Genomic DNA, 22338 nt, shown 5'->3' on the forward strand with positions numbered 1-22338 from the left:
ACCCTCTTCTGGCTTCTGCAGGCACCTGCACTCATGTGATCTCTCTCTCTCTCTCTCTCTCTCTCTCTCTCTCTCTCTCTCTCTCTCTCTCTCTCTCTCTCACACACACACACACACACACACACACCTTTCAATAAAGAAAATTACAACTATTATAGGAGAGATTAAAACGAAGGGACTGGGCAGATGGGAAACCTTCTCATCTCGCCTGATAAACCACTGCTAAGGGCTGAAGGTAACAGGATCCAAACTCTACCCAGAGTGTGTTCACTGAACTCATCTGCAGTTCATCATCACAGTAAGCAATCATCTCTCAACCAGACACCCAGAAAGGACAGAACGTTTTCATTTAAACTCGGGCAAAAAATAAGAACTCTGATCACATGTTTTCTTTTAAGGTTGTTATGGTTTGAGTCTGAAATGTCCCCCACAGGCTCATATGCTTGAACATTTGGTCCCCAGATGGTGGCACTGTCTGGAGAAGTTGTGGAGCCTTCACAGTGTGAGGTTCAACTGTGGGAAGCAGGTCACTAAATGTGGACCTTGTGGTTCTGACTCCCAGAGCAAATGCAGCCTCACACTCTCACCTCCCAGGGCAAAGCCACTCATCACACCATGCCTGCCCCATCATATACAGGCTGCAATCCCTCTGAAACTGTGAGCCAGAACACACCTTATGTCCCTTAAGTGTCTTCTGTCAGGGATTCTACCCCAGCAACAAGAAAAGTAACTCATTCCAAGACAGTATCAGAATTATAATGGAAAAAAATAGGTTATTTCCCTATTAATTTCCATGGCACCTCTAACACAAGCATCTGGAAAGTGTCTACAGTGTAGTAAGGAGCAAATAAACTGATTTTTGTAAATTGTTTCCTTAATTTTCAGCTAAAATAGTTATCATTTGACACATCAACTTTAAAACCTAATTCATTAAAGTATAACTCTCTCCTAAGTGGTTTGAGCATTTAAGTATCACTTGTAAATGGCCACAACAACTGATGGGATTCCAGGGACAGGAGAAGGTACTATGTCATCAAGGAGAAAATCCCTTTGGAAACAACAAAAACTGTGAACCACGTGTTACTATTCAGAAGCCAGGTTTCTGACTGCCCTGGAATATAGAAAGAACATTTACTTTTGAACGGTAAAGTAACTAAAAATTTCACAACTGGAATAAGTCAGGTAAAATCTGTGAGAGCTGAATGGCACTTTGATGATTTACCAGCATCAACCTCCACACTCATCCTGTGACAACCCCAAAACTACTACCCAGAGCATAGCCAAGCAACACGAAGTGTACCCATGCAAACACAGGCATTCCTGTATTTCAGTCCTAGTCTCTGAAGTGAAAAACACAACAGCAAGACAATTTCAAATTCAAGTTGGGCTAGGCTTATTTTTTAAAGCCCAGAACTTGGGGGACTGAGGAAGAATTACACGTTTGAGGCCAGCATGCACTATATATCAAGACCTTGTATGAAAACATTGAGGAGTAGGGATATAACTCATTAATGGAGTGTTTGCTGAGCATAGGCAAGGCCCTGGGTGTGGTGGTCACACTGCATGAAAGAAGTTTGTCTGCAGGGCTTGAGACGGCTCAGCTGAGTTCAAATCCCCAGTATCCATGTAAAAGTGAGGTTAGTAGGTCATTAGGAATGGGCCCTCATGGTTATGCCCACCTGTAGTTTGGTCCTATTGATCTTGTGTGTGTCCGATCCCAGTGACCCACCAGCAAGATGAGAGGTAGACACAAAAGAATCCTTTGAAACCTGAAGCCAGCTAGCCTGAAGAATACCGCAGAGAAAAAGAGAGCCTGTCTCGAGCAAGGTGGAAGGTGAGGACTGACACCCAAGGTTGTCCCCCTGACCTCCACATGGGCACTGTGTTGTACATTTGCCCACATAAACACATATGTGCACACATATATACACATAGACATACACATATTATATACAGCAGCTACACACACACACACACACACACACACACACAAATTACTCAGTGTCCCATATTAGGACATAAAATTATTTTAAACACTTTGTCATTCCCTAAATTCTTTTCCAAGAAGACTAACAGCACTATAAATGTTGAGTTATGCATCTAAATTAAGTCAGATATACAAGGACATAAATAAGAATCAGAAAGTCAAAGCACCCAATGCATGGAACAAGTAAAGTGCCACTCATCAGAACTAATGTAATTTCTAGGTCTGAGTGCTGACTGCATTAACTGCTTCCTGGTGTCTAGGACCAAAAACTTACATATTTTTCATTCTCAAGGAAAAAAATAGCATCCAACTTTCTCAAGGGAAAGGAACAAACATCACTGCATGCTCGTCTAGAAGATGCTTCCCACATGGCTTAGATGAGGAAGGAAGAGGAACAGTGCAGACAATACCCTCATTCATGCACACACATACAAGTGCAATGAGCACATGGCTAGTTCCTATCTTTAAAAAGCTGTTAAAGGCCAAAGGGTCGGATTATGCCTGGTCCTCAATCCACTGCTTCCAGAATCCTAACTTCACACCAAAATGGATCTCAAAATACTGTATTCTGCAGAATTGTCTCAAATCATTTCCTTCTGCACACTTATTAAGACAGAGGAGTATGCAGCTATCCTCAGAGATGAAGACCTAGGGAAGTCCTGCTGCGCTGACTAGTGTGAGAGGAGGTCTCCCAGGCTGAAGGACACCCGGGGCTCCAGTAAGCTAAGGAACACACCAGGTTCCTGTGCCTGGGCAGGGCGAGCTTGTAGGCTAGAAGACTAGAAGATAGGGAGGACCTAGAATAACAAGAACAGAACACACATTATCTATGATGCACCTGATAAGGTTTGAGGACAGAAAATAAAGCAGTTGGAGAGGGACTGAGGCCTCTGCAGGGCTCTCCAGAGAGGGATCTAGGGGACCAGAAAGGCCTAGGCAAGTACAAGAAAGGACATTAATGGAAATGAGATCAGGGAGGGACAGGGGAGCCTCCAGACTCGGACTCACCCTTACATGTGAAGAACTAACCTTAACCCTAAACCCATTTCTTGCGATACATCTTTATACACAGACCTAGATGTTCCTGGAGACATCTACCTCTGACGTCACTGCAGGTAACCACCCCAGTAAGTGTTAAAATTGATATCCATTTGGTAAAAGACATACTGTGTAAGGTCCCATACTGTTTACAACTGTGGAAGATGTCTGTCCAGGTCAACCATTTCAATTCTAGCTTACTGCTGACAGATCCCTGGTGACTCTTCTGGTTGTGGGACAGTAGAATAAACCTGTCCTCACAATCAAGAACACTGTCATTTTCTTGTGTATATTACAGAGATCTGGGTTTGGAGGGGTAGGAGGGTAGGACACAGTGCTCAGCTTCAAAATACCTGTGACTTGCTGTCCCCATAAACGTAAGTCAAGTTCCCAAAAGACTTGCTCTGACATGAACAGAAAGCAGACCACGCCCCCAGGAGAGCCTAGCCTAGAGAACAGGGCTTCGCAGTACACGTCCTCAATAACAAACACACCCAAAGTTGTCAGCTGTTCTACTGAGTGCTCACTCTACACAGGCAGGCTGCAGGCCAGCAACTACATTACTGCAAAGCTCACTGAAAGGAGCGCCATTCCTCTTCTCCAGCTTAGTGGTAAGGACACAAACTCAGGCAGGCACTTCACTTGCCTACTGAACTGCAGACCCAGAGGAGGACCCAAGCGGTGGAATTCTAGGGCCCATCCTCCCACTGTATTTTAAATTGAAAGAACTGGAAAGAAAAAAAAAACCGGTTCACAAGGCAGAAGTTCCCCCAGGAAAAGAAGCAAAGATAGATCTTTTCCCTGGACCAGTAAGAGAGGAAGGGTCTCACTAAAGATCCAGAGGCAGATGTACGCAACCCAGAACTGAATATACTGTGGGATATCTACCTGTTGATAATAAGTGACAAGTGATGCGAAATGCAGAACCCCAGGACAGACCACAGAACTCTGCAAACAGGATATGGGTGCACCTTCCTGAGCATACACCACCCACTCCCCAGCTGCTCTTCTAGATTTTAGTGTTTTGATCTGTGTTATCACAAGCTTGTTGCATGGCTCTCCAGCTGTCTTTTGTTTGGGGTTATTTTTTTAGAAAGTGGTCAAGGAACTTGTGGTCAGACCCATCACTCCACCCAAATCATAAAGATAGGGTGGGTGGAGACCGAAGACTCACTTGCAGATATCAGCAGCCAGGGAGGAAAAAGAAAAGTTTGTGCTAGAAGCAAGCTACAGAAGGAAAGAAGAAATCCAAGTCCATCTGATTGCTAGAAAGGTCTTCTGCATTTCAACCTTGCTGGGACACTCCCTGCCATCACAAAGTCACTTCTTAGGAGCCAGGGCTAGAAATAGCACTCAGTGCAGGATGGTGCTTTCTCCCTAAGAGGCCCATTGCTGTGACTGTCCTTAGGGAAAAGGGTTCTAAGTTCAGGACATGTGGAACAAAAAACGATAGAAACATAAGAGTAAATGCCACCTTATAAGGGAATTCCCATCTTCTCCTGATGACCAGAGCTTCTGACAAACACAAAGACTAGCTGAGGAGAGCAAACAAGGTAGGACTTTCTGAAGCTCACTCAGCCCCACGGCGGCGGCGATAAACAGTGAACGTCACACCTGAGTACAGGCAGAAGCTTAGGGTCAGGTGCCCAGCTGCAGGAAGCAGGAAAGCCCTGCAGGGGATTCCAGATTCGCACAACAAGGTCCCTGTCCTGTTTCCAGACCTGGAGGACTTCAGTGCATAAACAAGTGAACACAGGCACAACTCACGGTGGGAAACTAGCATGGCCCCCATGGAACTGCTTTCTCATCCCAGCACTCAGGCTCCGGTCTTTCATCCCATTTCACCATGAACAAAGTCATCTCAGGCACGACAACGGTCTACATGCGGTGGCCTCCAAATAAAATGGTTCAACTAAAAACTCACTCTTGATTCCCAGAGAGAGACAAGGAACACAAGCATGGAGGCTGTCTCTGCATGAAGAGCAGCAACTCTGAGGACCCCAGATCCCTCCCATTCCCACTTTTCAACAGTCAATAAAAACAAGGCTTCAGAAACTAATTCTCATCAGGCTGGAAAGGAAAGAAGGCTCACCCTCCTTCCTCTCTCCCCTGCCTCCTTTTCTCAACAGTCCTAACCAGCAACACCTCAAGGGCCCTCTGTGCTTCTAGGAGCTCCCAGGAAAAGAGACCACAGTCCCCTAAGAGACTCCAGAAGAGGTAAAATAACAAATACCGTGGCGTGTGACGGATGTCCTGAAGTTTCCAATATTAGCTGAGCAAACAGTCAGTCATCTAAAACAAACCCAGAGAGGCGAGCTCAGAGAACGACCACGCACAGTGTCTTTTAGAATTCAAACAGTCAATATGCAGAGGGAACAGCCAGGGCTCTCCAATGACAAGCAAACTGTTGGCCCAACATAGAAGCCCTATGGGACAAATCTTCATGCAGTAAGCATCTCTCTGCAGCCCCATGCATATAAGCCACAGCACTTTTGGAGCGGATGAAGGTCTGTTAGTAACTATACCTAGACTAACCAGTCAAGACAGGAGAAATACTGACCTTTTCCGAAGGTTCCTTCCCTGTTCTCCACCTGCCACTAACAGGTGACGCTGGGTCCTGCTTGCTTGAGTGTAGTGTTACTCTCAACCAGCAAACAATTCTTAGCTACCAGGCCCCCATGAAACAACAAACACTCTGGGTAAGAGTCGCTGTTCAGCATCACTGCTCACCCTGGGTTTGGGTAACCTGATCTAGTGGCTTTCTCGTGTGCCAGATTCCTGCCTACACCAGCACTGTTACTTCTACCATTCCCAATCCTTCATCTCCACATCCATCCTGGACCCTTGAAGACCGACCTTCTCTGCAGAACACTTTCTTAATCCTAAGAATCAACCTTGCCACCTTCCCAGAGAGTCTAAACCACTGATCAAATGTTGTCTCACCTAAAATTCACCCTTTCGAACCCTACCCCAAAATGCAATGGTATTTGGATGTGGAACACTAGGGAGGTAATACATACTCAGAGTAGAGCCCTTCTGATGAAATGCATACCCTTAGAGGAGGGGCAGAGGAAAGCCATTTTATTTTACTTTTCCTCTCTGCCATGTCAGGATACAGCAAGAAGGTCATCTATAAACCTGAATGCAGGCCCTTCCTAACACTGAACCTGCCAGCACCTTCATCTTGGCCTTCTCAGTCTCCAAACTAAGACGTGAGTGTTGGTCACTTAAGCCACTCAATATCTAGCAGCCCAAACTAACAGCCATCCACATGTTTCTGCCCAGAGGTGTCCCCTCCATTCGCCAATTAGATTTGGTGCTGGATAGTTTTATATCAATTTGACACAAGCTAAAGGCATCTAAGAGGAGGGAACCTCAATTAAGAAGATATCTCCATGGGATCGAGGTTATAGGTTGATGGGGAAGGCCCAAACCATTGTGGGTAGTCCTGTGTTCTGTGGGGGAGTGGGGTGGGCAGGCCATGGGGAGCAAGCCAGTTAGCAGCACCCCTTCATGGTCTCTGCATCAGCTCCTGCCTCCAGGTTCCTGCCCTGTTTGAGTTTCTGTCCTGACTTCCTTTGATGATGAACAGTGATGTGTAAGTGTAAGCCAAATAAACTCTTTCCTTTTAGACTTGCTTTTGGTCCTGGTGTTTCATCACAGCAATAGTAACCCAAACAAACACGGATCCCAAAGCTCCAGGTTGAGCCCTCTGAAACTCTTTTCTTTATATTCTGCCACTGCTTAGGCTAGACCAACACTTGAAGAGCAGATGAAAGTCTCATGAGGAACAGGCTAGCCCAACCCTGGGACAAATTCTCTGAGTCCTAATGAGATTGAAAGTCTCATATCACTGGATAGCCATGTCGTCAGTCATGTATGAAGTCACATGAAGATAGCATCCTGGGGAGGCACCCACGGGAGCATTACTGATACCTGTACATAGACACAGTGCCTACACTTCACCTGCTGGCTCACTTTAGGGTCAGAACGTAAAGATGAGAACATTTGAGTTCACGGGGCAAGAACATCTCACACATCACATAGTTCTAGCCAACATCAAGTTCTTATTTTCTCTTGCACGCCGTTAGAATCAATGAACGATGTCACATGCCTGCAAAAGACTAAGGCCCTGGTAGTGTTTGAGATGCTTCATTCAACCACTATGAGAAGAACTCGCATTTTATTCCCATGTGTTTATCCACAAAGACACATTCTCTTCAATTTATTTAGAATGTCCTTATAAATATGTTCATCCACAGGAAGTTGTTCGGCCCTAGAAGTCAAAACGAAGAGGCAGCAAAGAGAGTTCTCATCTGTGTAAACAAATGCCAAGGCTTTTGTCTATAATATGAGGAACTATTTTTAACACTTAGTGTTTTAGACTTTCTATTCGTATAAACAGGACTTATCTCTTACATACAGAATTTCAAAGCCTACCATTCTTTCTCTGCAATAAAACCGTCACCATCTCAGTGACCAGTGACTTTTGTTTCCTGATTGTATCCTTTGCGGTGGCAAACACATAGGGTAGGTATCATAAGGCAAGACCGCACCGGCCAACAACACTGCATTAGCCTAGAGGTCAAGGGAAGAGAGTCTTAGTTGCAGATACATACTAAAGAGCTTTAGATCCTGTGTGACCCAGCAGCCTCAGCATGTGTTACAAAATAAGAGGGCTGGGGAGAGCTCGCAGCACGTAAAACCACTTACTGAGTAAGAACGAGGACCTGAGTTCAAATTCCCGACACAGTAAAAAGCCAGATACGACCAACCATACATCTACCTGCATCCCGAGCGCCATGGGTTGTGGTGAAGGCGAAGCAAGGGTGTTGGGGGTCTTACTGGCTACCAGGCAGCTCCAGGCTCAGGAAGAGACTCTATTCCAAGGAAGCATAGTGGGGAGTGACAGAGCAGGAGTTCTGCTATCCTCCTCTGGCCTCCATACCCGTATATTCCCTCTCTCTCCTCTCTCTCTCTCTCTCTCTCTCTCTCTCTCTCTCTCTCTCTCTCTCTCTCTCTCTCTCTCAGTGTCTCCCAACCGCAGCTCTGTCTGTCTCTGTCTCTGTCCTTCTGTCCCTCGCCCTTCCTCCCTCCCCCTCCTTACACACACACACACACACACACACACACACACACACACACACACACAGAGTTGTGCGTTCTCTAAAGCACCATCCCACATTCAATCCAATGCTAATTGTTGAACACTCCTCCCAGGGCTATTACTGCAGTAACACGCTTCAGAAAAACCCTTGGGTATGAATTTGTAGAGGACTCTCAAATGAATCACCCACACATAAAAAACAATTCATTTCCATTTAAAAAGCCATGTGGATCCATGTGACGTTAGCAAGAGCACACAGACCAAGCGTCTGACAATGACTCTGAGAGGGCTATAAATAGGCCGTTTTTGAAATTAGTCAGCTATGCGCGCTGTTTTCCCCAAAGCGCAGGCATGCAACATGTTCCAGACAGTGCACACGAACTGCTTAGTTTCCATCAGAAATGGACTTAGAGTGGGGGAAAAACAACAGTCTTGTTCAAGTCACAGCTCTCAGCCATTAAGTGTGAAACAGGAAGTGCCCAATGAATTGTAATTTAGGGGCACTGAACGCAAACAAGTGTTCTCTGGGCACATCTAAGGGGAGGCACAAAGCCAAGCGTGGTTTTTATTGTATCACAAACTGAAGCTGCTCATGGATCGGAGAACAAACCACACCCCAATGGGCACTCTTCTTCAGTCTCCTCCTCGAGGGCTTGGGTAACATAGGTGACTAGTCTAAGGAAGCTCTGGGACAACACCCACTGTGCTTCCCGTGCTGCAGAGGGAAGGGATGTCTGAAGCCTGACGGAGCAAGGCTAACCTCAAGAAAGCAACACCAGACATCTTCTCCCTCCATTTCTCACCAGAGGGTGAACCACGCCCCCCCCAATCTACCACCCACACTCCTCCCCAGGGGTACCTTCAGGAAGCCTCAGCTCCAGAACTGACTGGAATAGGAAAGAGAAGGAGACAAGCAGTTCTCAGAGGGCTTCCAAGTCAATTCCCTGGTGATGTCTTCAAATATTTAAAGGGAAAATGGTAATTGTATAAAATAAAAGTGATCAGAGGATTTTTTTTGAGTTGGCCCAAGGCACTTATCAAAAGATACTATCAGTTCAAATTACCTATATATCTTCTAAGAATCTTAAAGTATCTAGTACCCCAAAGCTCTTTTAAAGCCTTTTTAAAAGCTAAGAGAAATTACCATTTAAATAATACTTACTCTAGCTAACACATCAATTTCCACTGACCAAACTTAAAGCTGGTATCTTTAAAAAAAAAAAAAATCATTCAGATCTTCAGAGTACATGGAAGGCTCTGGAAAGACAATGCTTATGGGCAATGAGAATATAGCATTCCTTTGACTCTGCACACACACACACACACACACACACACACACACACACACACACACACACACACAAGCCCACATTAAAAATAGTAAGAGGGGCCTGGAGAGATGGCTTAGAGGTTAAGAGCACTGGCTGCTCTTCCAGATGCCCTCAGTTCAATTCCCAGCAACCACATCGTGCCTCACAACCACCTATAATGAGATCTGGTGCCCTCTTCTGGCATGCAGGCAGAACACTGTATACATAATAAATAAATCTTTAAAAAAAAAATAGTAAGAAGGAAGAAGGCAGGCAGTCAGACAGGACCACAGGATGGGTACCAACATACTTTCTGTAGTTAGTATAATGCAGGTCTGCGTGACGCTGGTGATTATGGAGTGTCTCTGCTTTAGTAAAGCAGAATCAATTATAGTCCTACATCATGAGGTTGTAAGGAGTCTAAAAACTGATGCATAGAAAGCATTTAGCATGCACATAAACACCCAAGTATTAGGGAGAATTTTTCTAGTGTGAGTTTAGGCTGCATATCTCCATCATTAGCTGTGTGGTCTCAGGAAGGCTGTTCAACATTTAAGTACTGGTTCATTCGCCATTGCCCCTATCCCCTCAAAAATGGAGACTAAGTCAGATGACTTCCTGATTTCTGTGGCTTTTGTAAGCATCATTTTACAATGTCAAGTTCTTTGAATACTCCAGATTTCATCTTTTTTATGCCTATGGTCAGAGCCAAGATTTACTTGATACAATTGTCTAGTCAAAAGCATGATCTTTAATTAAGACTCTTAGTACCATCATAATGATGATCCTTGTCACAATGTGGTTTCCAGAAGCATCCAACAGTACCAAGAGACGGTCATCCATACAGGAGGAACCAATATATTTCCATACCCTTCAATGCGGAGGGTACTCCAGGTCAGACTGTAGTGTCCAAGTGCAGCTTGCTGGTGAAGTAGGCTAATTTCATTTGCTATGGCATGGTCCCTTAAAAGGAGCACTCTCTATACTTCCTACTGGAAACACAGTAATCCATCTTTCCCAACCACTCTTACCATTAAAGCTGAAACTGTCTGCGATTTCTCCTGTGTTTCAGCAGAACTAAACAAAACTATCTCAGCTTTATCATTCTCCCGTGTGTGTGTGTGTGTGTGTGTGTGTGTGTGTGTGTGTGTGTGTGAATGTGTGTGTATGTGTAAGTGCATAAGAGCGCATACATGTTCCTGTGTGCACATAGACATATGTGAAGGGCAGACGTTGATATCAGGTGTCTTTCATAATCACTAACTACCTTATTTTATTTAGAGACAGTTTCTCACTGAGCACGGAGCTCATCAATCCAGCTAGACTGGCTGGCCAATGAGCTCCTATGATGCTCCTTTCTCTGACTCCCCAGCACCGGGGTCACAGACACATACTGGTGCACCTGGCTTGTGTGTAGGTTCTAGGTATCACATTCAGGTCATCGTGCTTGCACAAGGAGTACTTTACCAACTGAGCTATAGCCAATGCTCCTCTTCTAAAAAAAAATTATGTATAACATGTATGTCTTGTGTGTGTATGTGTGTGTGTGTTTATCCATGTGTGTGTCTGTGTGTTGTGTCTGTGTGTGTATGTGTGTCTGTCTGTTTGTACATATGTATGTGTGTAACACATGTGTACTGGTGCCCATGGAGGCCAGAAGAAGTCATCTGGAGCTGGAATTAAGATGGCCATGAGCCACCCAACATAGGTTCTGGGGACTAAACTTGAATCCTCTGAAGGGCAGTAAGCACTCTTTGCCACTGAGCCACCTCTCCAGCTCCATGTTTTTTTTTTTTTTTAATTCATTAATGACTTACCTTTTCTATGAAAAGCCTGGTCATACATGTCCTTAACACATCAGAAATTTCCAAATGGTTACTGAAGACGATAACGGATGATGGTCTGTGCCACAGCGTGGAACTGTACTTTATAATCCTATGCTCTAAGCTCCTAACAGCATACACATACAGAATTTAATATTACTATAAAACCCAACTGACAATAAGACTAACCTGACACAATAGCATGTATCAAGACAGTACAGATGGCAATTGACTTTAATGGCAGGAAGCACACTACATGAATAACTGGAGCAGCTCAGCCACCCTCTGCTTTTCTCTGTTAAGTCCCTAACGTCCTTCAGCTGCTTCAACATGGAGTTTTGCCAGACACGTTGGTCACTGTGCATCTCATCTCACACTCACTAAGTTGCTCATCAAACAATCTCTAATGAAATACTTCATTCAAGCAACCATCATCAATAGATGCTAACGACATTAGGAGAAAGGTCGATGGGGGAAATTCCCAATGAAGGATCAAGCTGCCAACACAGCAACCCAATGATCAATGCTCACATCACCATGAGTGACAGCCAGGCACTGTCTTGGGATGATGCAAAATGAAGCAGATGTCACTACCAACAAATTATCCCTGCCCAAAGAGCTGACCAGCGCCAGGCGGTGGTGGCGCACGCCTTTAATCCCAGCATTCGGGAGGCAGGGGCAGGCAGATCTCTGTGAGTTCAAGGCCAGCCTGAGCTACAGAGTGAGTTCCAAGAAAGGCTCCAAAGCTACCCAGAGAAATTCTGTCTCAAAAAACAACAATAACAACAACAAAAAAGAGCTGACTAGCAACCCAGTGGAGCAGTGGTGCTAAATTCCAGTTCACACGAGAACGAGTGGGACAAGTTTTCAAAGCGAACTGCAGTCCAATCCAGGAAGTGGGCCGTTCTATAGACAAGTCTCCTGGTTTCCTCAACAAACCATCAGCACACGGAAGAAGGTGTAGAGGAAGAACAGCAGTGCTGGATTTAAAAGCCTTAAGAGGAGGGACGAACACATGCATGCAGCCTGTGTACATTTTAAAGATTTGGTTTCAAATTTCAAAAATAAAGATTTTATTTCAAAGAACCCAGGTATAATAAAGCTACTGTCACACTATTTAGAAATGAGGCCGATGTTAAAACGTGGACAAATTCAACAGATTTCTGGCCTTGCCCACATGTTGCCTGAGTTTTCAGTTAACAGCAGCACCTTCAGCCACCCCTCAGGCAAAGGGCAGGGCCTAGCAACAGAAATAAGCAAGGATGGTATGCTCTGCACAGCTCAGAAGGGGAAGCCTCTGAGGTCAGAAGAACATGGGCCAGTCCTGGGGATGCCCCAAGAGGAAACTTGCAGGTCTTCCCACTCAGAAACTTTTGCAAATAAGTTTGTAGCAGCCCAGGGTTTTATCTGAAACTTGTTCTGAGAGAAAGCGAAAAGTCAGTTCTCGGAGCAGAGGAGTCAGATCTGAAGTGAACAGGGTGCTGGACGTTGAGAGAACGGGAGAGAAGGGAGGCCAAAATGCTACTTAGACTTTTGCATCTTAAACAAGGCTCCACTCTACCATCTCTACTTCTGGAGTTGGGGTAGGATTTGATTTTTGTATTTTTTCACCAACGTCAGTGTGTAGCACCACACCCACTAATCTCTTTTAAGAAAAAACAAAACAAAACAAAACAATCAAAAAAACTGGCAGACTTTCTGCAATTCAAACAAGATAAGTCAAAGGAAAAAATTTTTTTAATTAAATCTGTTATTTTTTTCTTCTTAAAACAGGGCATTCTAAAAAGAAATGTAGGGTTTTAGTTGTGACTTTGAACTAGTAAACTAGATTATATGGTAAAATCCTAAAAGATGGAAGGCATACTACCTTTGAAAAGCTAGTGTAACAATGCTACACTTTCATCCTTAGGAACTTAGAAAGAGGTGGAACTAGCAAAGAGTGTCTTACCAGAAACCAAGAGTGAAATCTAGGTGTAAAGTGTGTCCTTATTCCAAAGAGCTCCCTGCTGTACAATAGTCACAGCTCATGGGTGCTTACCCCAGATAAACACATGTGACCAGCCCTTACCAAGCTACTGGTGTGACTGAGTTGTTGAAAATATCTTCCACAATTTAGAATATTTGTGATATATAAGGAATCCTCCTGCAACACAGGATATGAAATCTTCTAATAGGAATGTTACATAGATGGAAAAAATCTGTTCAAATATGCAATTGGCACAAAGAGGAGAAAATACATTAATATCTAATGCAATTACATAATCATCTTTAAAAATGTATGATGTCTAATTAAATTCCATCCAGTAATAGTTAAGTCATAAGTAGCCTCAGGGTACTTCATACAAAAATGTATTTCTGGTAAACACCACATTGAAAACATAGCTCAAGCATGCAAGCTCTGCCTAATGGCATAATTATGTGCTTTTAATCTGGTGCCACTCTGATGCTACGCCTAAGAAAATTACCCCAAGAAAGGACCACTTTAAGATTCCATAATCTCCATATGGTAAAGCCAAACTGAAAATTCAGGACAAACATTGTTCTTAAAGCTACAACTTCATATTTATCTGCAAGCCTGTTTCCCTATTGGAAATCTCAGCCCTCCCTGAAGTTAAAATGGGCAAACTTTAAACATGGGGTCAGAGGAGCTCATCGGCACAGTGAAGAGGCAGTTCTAGAAGGTCAAAGCCGAAACTCAATCTTAGCTTTATCACCCTGGGCAAGCTTTTTAGTGTCTCCGCACTCTAGACTCCTCCTTGGTCAAGCACTAAGCACACAACCACCCTCATGGAATCTCCTAGAAGATCACAAAAGACAGCAACGTTAACAGAGTCCTACACTGGTGAACACAACTATGATTTTTACTAATGCCATCTTAAGATACATCCCAATGATGCTTTTCCCATCAGCACAGAGTACATCGTTCTAAGAAAGGCCAAGAATGCCCCTTAAAAGCATATGAATTATGAAGCCAGGTAGTGATGGTGCACTCCTTTAACCCCAGCACTCTGGAGGCAGAAGCAGGTAGGCCAATCTCTGAGTTCAAGGCCAACCTGGTCTACACAGGGAGTTTCAGGACAGCCAGAGCTACAGAAACCCTATCTTAAAAAAGACAAAAACCAAACAAACAAAATGGTATATTAACTACAAAACAATGAATGAATCTCAAAAGCTTTATGTAGCTGAACAAAGTCAACCCCATAGGCTATACTGTATGACTCCATTTGTCCAAAATTCCTGAAAAACAAAAAGAAAAATGAAACTCTGGAGACTCTGAGCTGTGGTCGCCTAAGGCTGAGATGGGAATGGGAACTGACTGCGGAATCTCAAACTGAACTTGGATGATGGCTGCCAAGCCTACAAATTATGAAAAACTATGAACAGTATGTTGATAATAGGTGAATTCAATGACATGTAAAATACTTCAACAAAGTGTACTGCAAAAACAAAGAACATAACAAAGATGTACTGTAAAAAAAGACACATCTCCAAAGTGTTCCCATGAAACTTGACACTCATCTGCCATCATCATTCAGCTATAGACAGAATGGAGCAAAATGAGATGAGAAGCAGTAGTTCAGTTGGATTCTATCCCAACCCCTAGCCTCTTCCCAGGCAACATCTCAGCTTCTCTAATCCTTGGCTTCCTCATCTGTGATACAAGAATAAAGCAATTTCAGAGACCACAGTGCATTATAAAGATAATTCTCACCCAGTCATTCTCTTCCAGTAAATGGCATCATCATTCACCTGGTGGCTTGGGTCCCATAATTAGATGTCGCTCATGATTCTTTCACTAGCCAATATCAATCCAAATCATTGGCAGGTCACTGTGGCCCGTCTTCAAAATATACCATCCAGCTACTTCTCACCAACTCCATACAGTCACTAGAGCCCCTCAGGGATACAGTTGAGCATCTACTTCCATTGACCTTCCTGCATCTATGTTGGATCCTCAGAAGCCATCACTACTCCCTACAGCCAGAGAGACAGGCAGAAAACAGGCCATCTCTTCCACCCCTGCTCAGGATGCACCCATGGCTTCTGTATCAGCCAGTTTCCTCATCATGGGACCTCATCTCAAACCCTTCCTCTTGCCTGCCCACCTGGCTCCATCCACATTAGCCTTCCTGTGGTTCCTTCTACATCAAGCTCCCATGGACTCCAGGCCCTTTACTCTACCCAGACAAACTGGAATGTGTTACAGACTTGTTCCCTTTGTTCAAAACTCAAAATAGGACCCTCACCCTATTAAAAGCATCACTTCCTCTCCAGCAGGTTGCAGCCCCTAACTAGACTTGTTCCCTTGGCAGCACAGCTGTATATAGCTCATCTGTATTTATTTACTGTTTATCAACCATTAACACACTAACTCCAAACAAGTGGGATTTCAATCTGTTCTAGCCCCAGATCCTAGAGTCTGCAATATGGACTGGCACACACCAGCATTCATTAATACTGAATGAACAAATTTCATAAAGCATTTAGTATTAGGTCTACTACACAGGACACTACCAAAGACTGTTAGTTGGTAGTAATTATATTGTCAGTATTTGCATTTGTTGCTATTATTGTATTTTACAGATAAGAATATAGGATCCTTAACAGCCCACATCAGACTTTAGTCTATGATGTTTCCAGTTCCGTGAGCATAGAATAACTGAACTGGGCCTCTCACAGCAGGACCTATGGGAAGTGCAGAGCATTTTCCTCACCATTCCAGTCCTGCCTCCCTCCTTACACTATCTCCTAAGGAATGACTCATGTTCTGAGACCCCTGGGGCATGCTCTATAGCAGCAGTTGATAGTCACAAGGTGCATCAACAGGTATAAAGACATGAAGGTAACAGTGAGAGGTGGGTTAATGGAATGATCTCCACTTACGGAGGAGGAAGCTGAACAGCTTGTCTCAGACATGCACTAATTTATGGTGAGCTGGGCTGCAGTCTAGGCTTCTCTCTTTCAAGCACACTGTATTACTCTGTGCAACCACAGAGGAAAAAGAAAGGAAGAAAGAAGGAGAGAGGGAGGGAAACAGAGACAGTTGTCACAGCTGCACCTATTTCAAATGACATCAATTTTCAGGGGAAGAACATTATACATCTATATAGAGATCTCCACAGTGACATTCTTAACTTTGTCCTGTCTATGTCTTGGACACTCATAAACAACCTGTGCTCACTATGGGGTTTTATGCTATGAGTACGCAAGTCTTATAAACTCATTAGCATCCATCAGGCTCAGACACCTTAAAAACCTGACGTTTCACTTCCACTCTCAGAGGGGATACACTTATGAATATCGATGTCAGGGCTCCACAGCCCTCTCTTACACACCTCATTATGACACTTCGGGAAGAATGCCAAAACCTGAGTCCAAGAATAGAATACAACATGAAATTTCTAATATCACAACCAGGTTATCTTTAAAACTCTCCAGGGAATATGATGAGAGGAGATGCCAGATGAAGAAAGGGGCAGAGTCCTCGCCCTCTCCAAGCATACCTAGGCCAGCATGTGACACACTGCCTTACTAACACGCTCAGTTACAGGCTGTGGCTGAAATGCGGGTTCCAATCCCTAGCCCATTTTAATTGGGCTGTTTCACTACTGAGTGCTGGAAGTCTTGACAGATTCGGAGATGAGCCCTCTTTAGCTAATGGCTGGCAAATCATTACTAATTCTGTAGGCTGCCCTCCCACTCTGCTCACAGCTTCCTTTGCTGTGCTGAGGCTTTCGCTTCGATGGGATTTCCATTTACTTTTGAGTTCTTTGCTATGTTCTGTGTGTCACATCCATGCAATCATCTCTAAGGCCAATGTTATGAGAGTTTCCTGTTTTCTTCTAGAAGCTTTGTGGAAACACCTAAAATATCTACCAATGGTTTTGGACAAATGTGGTATATACTTACAATAGAACGCTATTTGGCTTTACAAGGATGGAAATTCTACAGTATACTACAACCTTAATGAACCCTGAAGGTGTGTCATGCTGAGTGAAGACAGTCAGTTGCAGAGGGGCCAGTGCTACATGGTGGCATTTCTGTGACGTCTCTAAGAGTCAAGTTCACAGACTCAAAGGGAAGAATGATGGTTGAAAGAGCCGAGGAGGAGGGACATGGGGACTTTCCAGTCAACAGCCACAAAGTTTCGGTCAAGCAATCAGCTCTAGACTGCGGCTGTTCAGGGCCCAGCCTGTGGTCAGCAATAACGTACATGGCCCAGGTATCGTCCTGTCTGCCTCCCCGGACACTGGCCCTGGATTTTTACGTGGGTGCTGGGGATCTGAACTCAGGTTCTCATGTTGGTGCAGCAAGCACTTGATGAACTGAGCCCTCTCTCAGCGCTCTATAATGAAAATGTTAAGGGTATTTTTAAAAGGCCATCAAACTGTAACCTGTACTCTACCTTGTTATAGAGAAGACTTAACAATTCACTCTAGCTACCTCTTAGGAAGCTTACAGAGGCTCAGCAAATTCCCCAACTAAAGCTTTCTGTGTGTCTCATGACTGGCAAGGGCTTAATCAGCAGCAGCCCAAGGCGTGAGGATTGGGGAGTTCCTCTTTAATCCCCGCAGCACGTTCTACCAGCCCTCCACGCCTGAGAGTGTGCAGTGAACATTACTGTCATCAACACCAACTCCCATCTCTCTCATGACCTCACACAAGTGTGTCACACACACACACACACACACACACACACACACACACACACACACACACACACCACTACAGAGGGCAGATCAACTACAGGCCCAGCTTAACACCTGTACATATTCCACTTTGAGTGACATCTTTGGTAGAGCTACCCTGTGTTGCTCTGATGTAAACACAGCCCCCCTGAAACTATCCCCTCTTCCTTCCTGCATCCCACACGAGTTTGGGAATACTCTGACGCCAGTTTCTCACTATTTTCCCACAAGCTCCTCTAGCTACCTCTTCATCTGTAATTGAATTTCCAGAAAAGGGGGAGGAAACACAGCTGTAGTGGGCTGATCTCTGGGTAACACCAGTATTCATTTCTCAGAATCTCTGCAGGTCAGGACACCGTGTCACTACAACTGGCTTCCAGGGCTGCTGGCCCTGAGGTTTACCTTCAGTGAGGATGATGAAAACATGCTGTGGCATCTCTCAGTCATTCCTCAATTCTAAACTAGAAACTGTCCTAACTTCCCAGTCAAATTCGAGACAAAACACAGCACCCCTCCTGTTAGTTCAGCTAGCCCCCATCAGCAGGCCCTGGGCAGCTCACACTCTCTCAGCTCCATGTGTCTGCCTGCCACATCAGACTACACGGTTAGAAACTTAACCCCCATCCTGTCCTGTGGTTTTTAATCATTCTTTCTAAAGCAGCTTAAATCAAAAAGTGCTAATTTCTATTTACAACTCTGTAAGTAACAGCCATTAAACAATGTGGGGGTCACTTGGTACAATTCTTAAAATGTCCCCCTTGCCTACCCCGCTACAAAGGCCGCGTTGGTCTTGTTAACAACAATAAATTCAGTGCCCAGCCCCCAAGCACCTATGCAAAGCTTCCCCAGCAACCTCAGAAACAGTCCTCATCGATTTACCATGTCTAAATGGTAACCCAAGCCAGCTTCCCAAATAACTGTATTTCTCTCACGGCTGAAGCACAGAACCCATGAAGCTAGGTGGATAAAAGCAAGCATCCATTCCTTTAAGTGCATTCCCACAAGTACTCGGGGTGAGGAAAAGTTCAGATGGAAAAGACCCAGCATTTGTCCACAGGAAGGAAAAGAGAAAATAGTAATAGATGGCTTCGAGCAGGAAAAGCAAGAACAGGCAAAGATTAGACCCAAGGAAATGGGACGTTCTCGTGGGACCATGCCAAAGTTAGATATAGCTGTGGATGCATACATAGACCTTCATTCCCTCTCAATGTGGAGCCAGTGAGCCCCAAAGCTGGTTAATTTCCCCCCAGCACGTTTTCTAGACTCAGCACATATTTCTAGAAATATGGATTTCCACAGATGTCTAAAAATCCAGATCTCACTGAACCAAACTCCCAAGTCCAGTTTCTGAAAACACTCTTACACACTGAATTCTAGAAGGTTGGGGCATTTAGACACTAACAACCATAACTAAGCCACAGTCCTCATCTGTGCCCCACCTTTGGTGAGAAGAGCTGTCTTCTACCCCTCAATTAGCACAGAGAAAAATCAGTAAAGACACTTCCTACCTTTACTTGCGCATTTTAAACAAAAATCAAAGCAATGAGTGAAAGAGCGACAGCATCTGGCTTCCTACAGGTCAGGAACATGATTTCTCTGAGCATGTCTCTCAAGCACAAAACAAGTCTTTTAACCACTTCAGGAATGACCTCTCCAGCCCTGATACTGGGCACTCCAACACCTGGCTCTCGTCCTGCATGGTAACAGAACAGAACTTCCAAACTCTGACCTGAGGTCCAAGTTGGTTGTTGTTCTCACACTGTCCACAGCTCCATGGAGGGATGGAAAATAAAGAGCTGAGGATGCTGCGATTTCCTCCTGGACTTTCTTTGGATTCTGTTGTGTAGTGAAGTGCCATGACTAGCTGGCACCACAGATCACTACAGAGACATAACATTCTGCCCTCCATCCAGGGGTCACTACACCTGCAACTGCTCCAAGTGTGCATGCAGGTTAAGGAACCCCAAAGTACAGATGCAGACTCCAAACGGGAGGAAGAGCAACAAAACCATGTACCTGATAGCACACAGCCACAACTTCCTCCTTATGATGTCTCCAGGCTTCAAAAACTATTGCATCATCTCCTCAGCACCCTGCTTCTAAAGGGCTATCTCAAAGGCTTCTTTCTACTTTGCATATTAAAGAATTCAAAGACCAAAATTTTTACAAGGGGAAAATAAATGACAAACACATCCATGTATTTGGCCAAATATGTAGCTGAGCGACGTTTTAGACACTCAAAACCCCTCACTGTACAGTGGAAACTTATTTTACTTTCTTGACTCAAACTCTGTCTGAAGCACGTGTGGATGCATCTGGAAAGCCACGGCTACTCTTTCTACAACGGAGCTCTTTCCATCATGCATTTCTCATGAATCTCAGAATATTTTTAAAGTAAGAAGAAGATTTATTTGCTTTTTAAACAGAGTCAGTCCATGCTACTCCTGAAATTCAAAGTATATACACATACCTATGTATATGCATATATGTGGGTGCACGTGTATATATATATATATATATATGTATGTATGTATGTATATGTATATTCCATGAATCCTTTTGATGTGCTCTCGCCAGTAAAGTGCAGAACAAATTACTTTTCCTTCATCGTCCTCTCCCTTATGTATAAGCAGTTACTGTCAAGGCTCTGAGAAAATACATTCCAAAACAAGTTGTTGGTCTAATCCTCTGGGAAAGCGGCAAAGGAATATTGCAAAGTTATCATTATTAAATGTCATACTTTAGACAAATGCCAAGGTTAGGAATTAGTAATGTATTCATTTAGTCTCTCTCTCTCTCTCTCTCTCTCTCTCTCTCTCTCTCTCTCTCTCTCTCTCTCTCTCTGTGTGTGTGTGTGTGTGTTGAAATTTTCACAAATATATACGTTCTATAATTGGAAGTGTAAAGCCTGAAACTACAAACACTAAGAAATCTTCGCTAGACGGGTGACTGGCATCTCTGACAGGATTTAAAGCAACTTTTAACAGCTAACGTGTCCAAATGACAGAGGGGTGGCCATGCCTAGAAAAACTCAGCGGCCTACCTGTTAGCAAGGAGGCTCAAATTCAGAAGGGCGAGCCTAACATGCCCCATCCTCTTCTTCTGTTAGCCCCTTCAACGTCACACCCATTCTCAACAAGTAACTTCGCTTAGCCGTCCTGGACAAAAATTTCTCTGAGAAGGGACTGGTATGGTTGGTGTCTGCACTTCATCCTCTCAACTGGAGCCCTCTAAATTTCAAAGAGAGCTGGGACGCTTCACTTCCCGCACACATGTCAAAACTTGGCTCTAAAGCATCAGATTACCTCCCAGTCATCCAGAACTACTGGAGGAGGCAATCACAGAACCCAAACAAAATATAGGGACTTTTAGTGCGTAGACATCACCCAACCTCCTGGGGTTACCGGACTCAAAGAGGCACAGCAGAGTCCGACAGAGAAAAGTTACTTGCAGAAAGGAAACGGTTGTCACCGCCACCTTTCTCAGTAGCACGACCCCGCCTTTGTCTGCCGGGCAGGGGCTGGCGTCGGGCCGCTGACCCCATCCAGCCGCCGGGGCAGGCGAGGCTGGCATCTGGCCGCGGGCAGCGCAGCCGCTGCAGCCAGGGTCTCGGGGTCTGGGTCTGCAGGGCCGAGGAGACAACAATGAGCCGAGCAGCAGCCCGGATTCCCCGCCTCTCCAGGGGCCCCTCCGCCCCAGCGCCCCTCGATCGGGGCCGCCGCCCGGGCCCTGCACCCTCGACCTTCCCAGGCGGCGCGGGCCATCCGGCTCCCGGCCGCCCGCTTGCGCCCGAGGGACCGCGAACCCACCCCGCGCTGCTGGCCAACGTCAGGGTCCCCCGGGCCGGGGTCAGGCAGGCGTCGCTGTGTCCCCGCGGGCGGCCGCCTCGCAAGCCCCTCGTCTTTGTGTGCGAAGTAAGTGTGGGGCCAGCCTACCTCGCACAAAGGCGCGCGGCTCCCCGGCGCGCTCCGCCGCTTGCGGTGGCAGCCGGTACCTTGGCCGCCGAGGTGGCGAGAGGGCGGTTCCGACGGCGGTTGCAACGCCCGACTCTGAAGCCCGTCCGGCTCCGGGCGGCTCTCACAACCCGCGGCCCCGCGCGTCAGAATTAAGTGGCGGGGCGGGGCAGGGGTGGGGCGGGGCCGCTGAGTCATCTCCAGGCCACGCCCCACGCTCCAGGCCACGCCCCCCGAGCTTTCGGCTCCGGTTGGCCCTAGTGGGCGGAGATGAGTGCTCTGGGTCCTGGGTCAGGTGGCAGGGGCCTCTGTCGAGTCGCTTTACTTTGGTTCGCTTGGGGACCCAGGAAAGAAGATCAGGAAGGTAGAAGGAAAAATTGTCACCTGCCTGACGGAAGGGGACAGATGCAAGTTTACTGGGTCCACATTTT

The 22338-nt window shown here is 45.3% G+C and overlaps 1 protein-coding gene across 3 annotated transcripts in view; it reads right to left on the reverse strand.

Moving 5' to 3' along the window:
* Fam107b (family with sequence similarity 107 member B) overlaps positions 1–22057 on the reverse strand; it is a 69558-nt gene extending 47501 nt beyond the window's left edge. Inside the window, exon 1 of one of the 3 annotated variants that reach the window (XM_052728634.1) lies at positions 21890–22057. The gene's annotated coding sequence lies outside the window, so the exon portion shown is untranslated. Of the gene's footprint in view, positions 1–5258; positions 5318–21889 lie in introns of those variants that run through there. The other 2 variants (XM_052728635.1, XM_052728636.1) reach the window with 2 other exon arrangements.
* Positions 22058–22338: the final 281 nt, after the last annotated feature.

The sequence above is a fragment of the Peromyscus californicus genome, unplaced genomic scaffold (assembly GCF_007827085.1).
Source record: "Peromyscus californicus insignis strain IS unplaced genomic scaffold, ASM782708v3 Scaffold_8__1_contigs__length_139910024, whole genome shotgun sequence".
Lineage (NCBI taxonomy): Eukaryota > Metazoa > Chordata > Mammalia > Rodentia > Cricetidae > Peromyscus > Peromyscus californicus.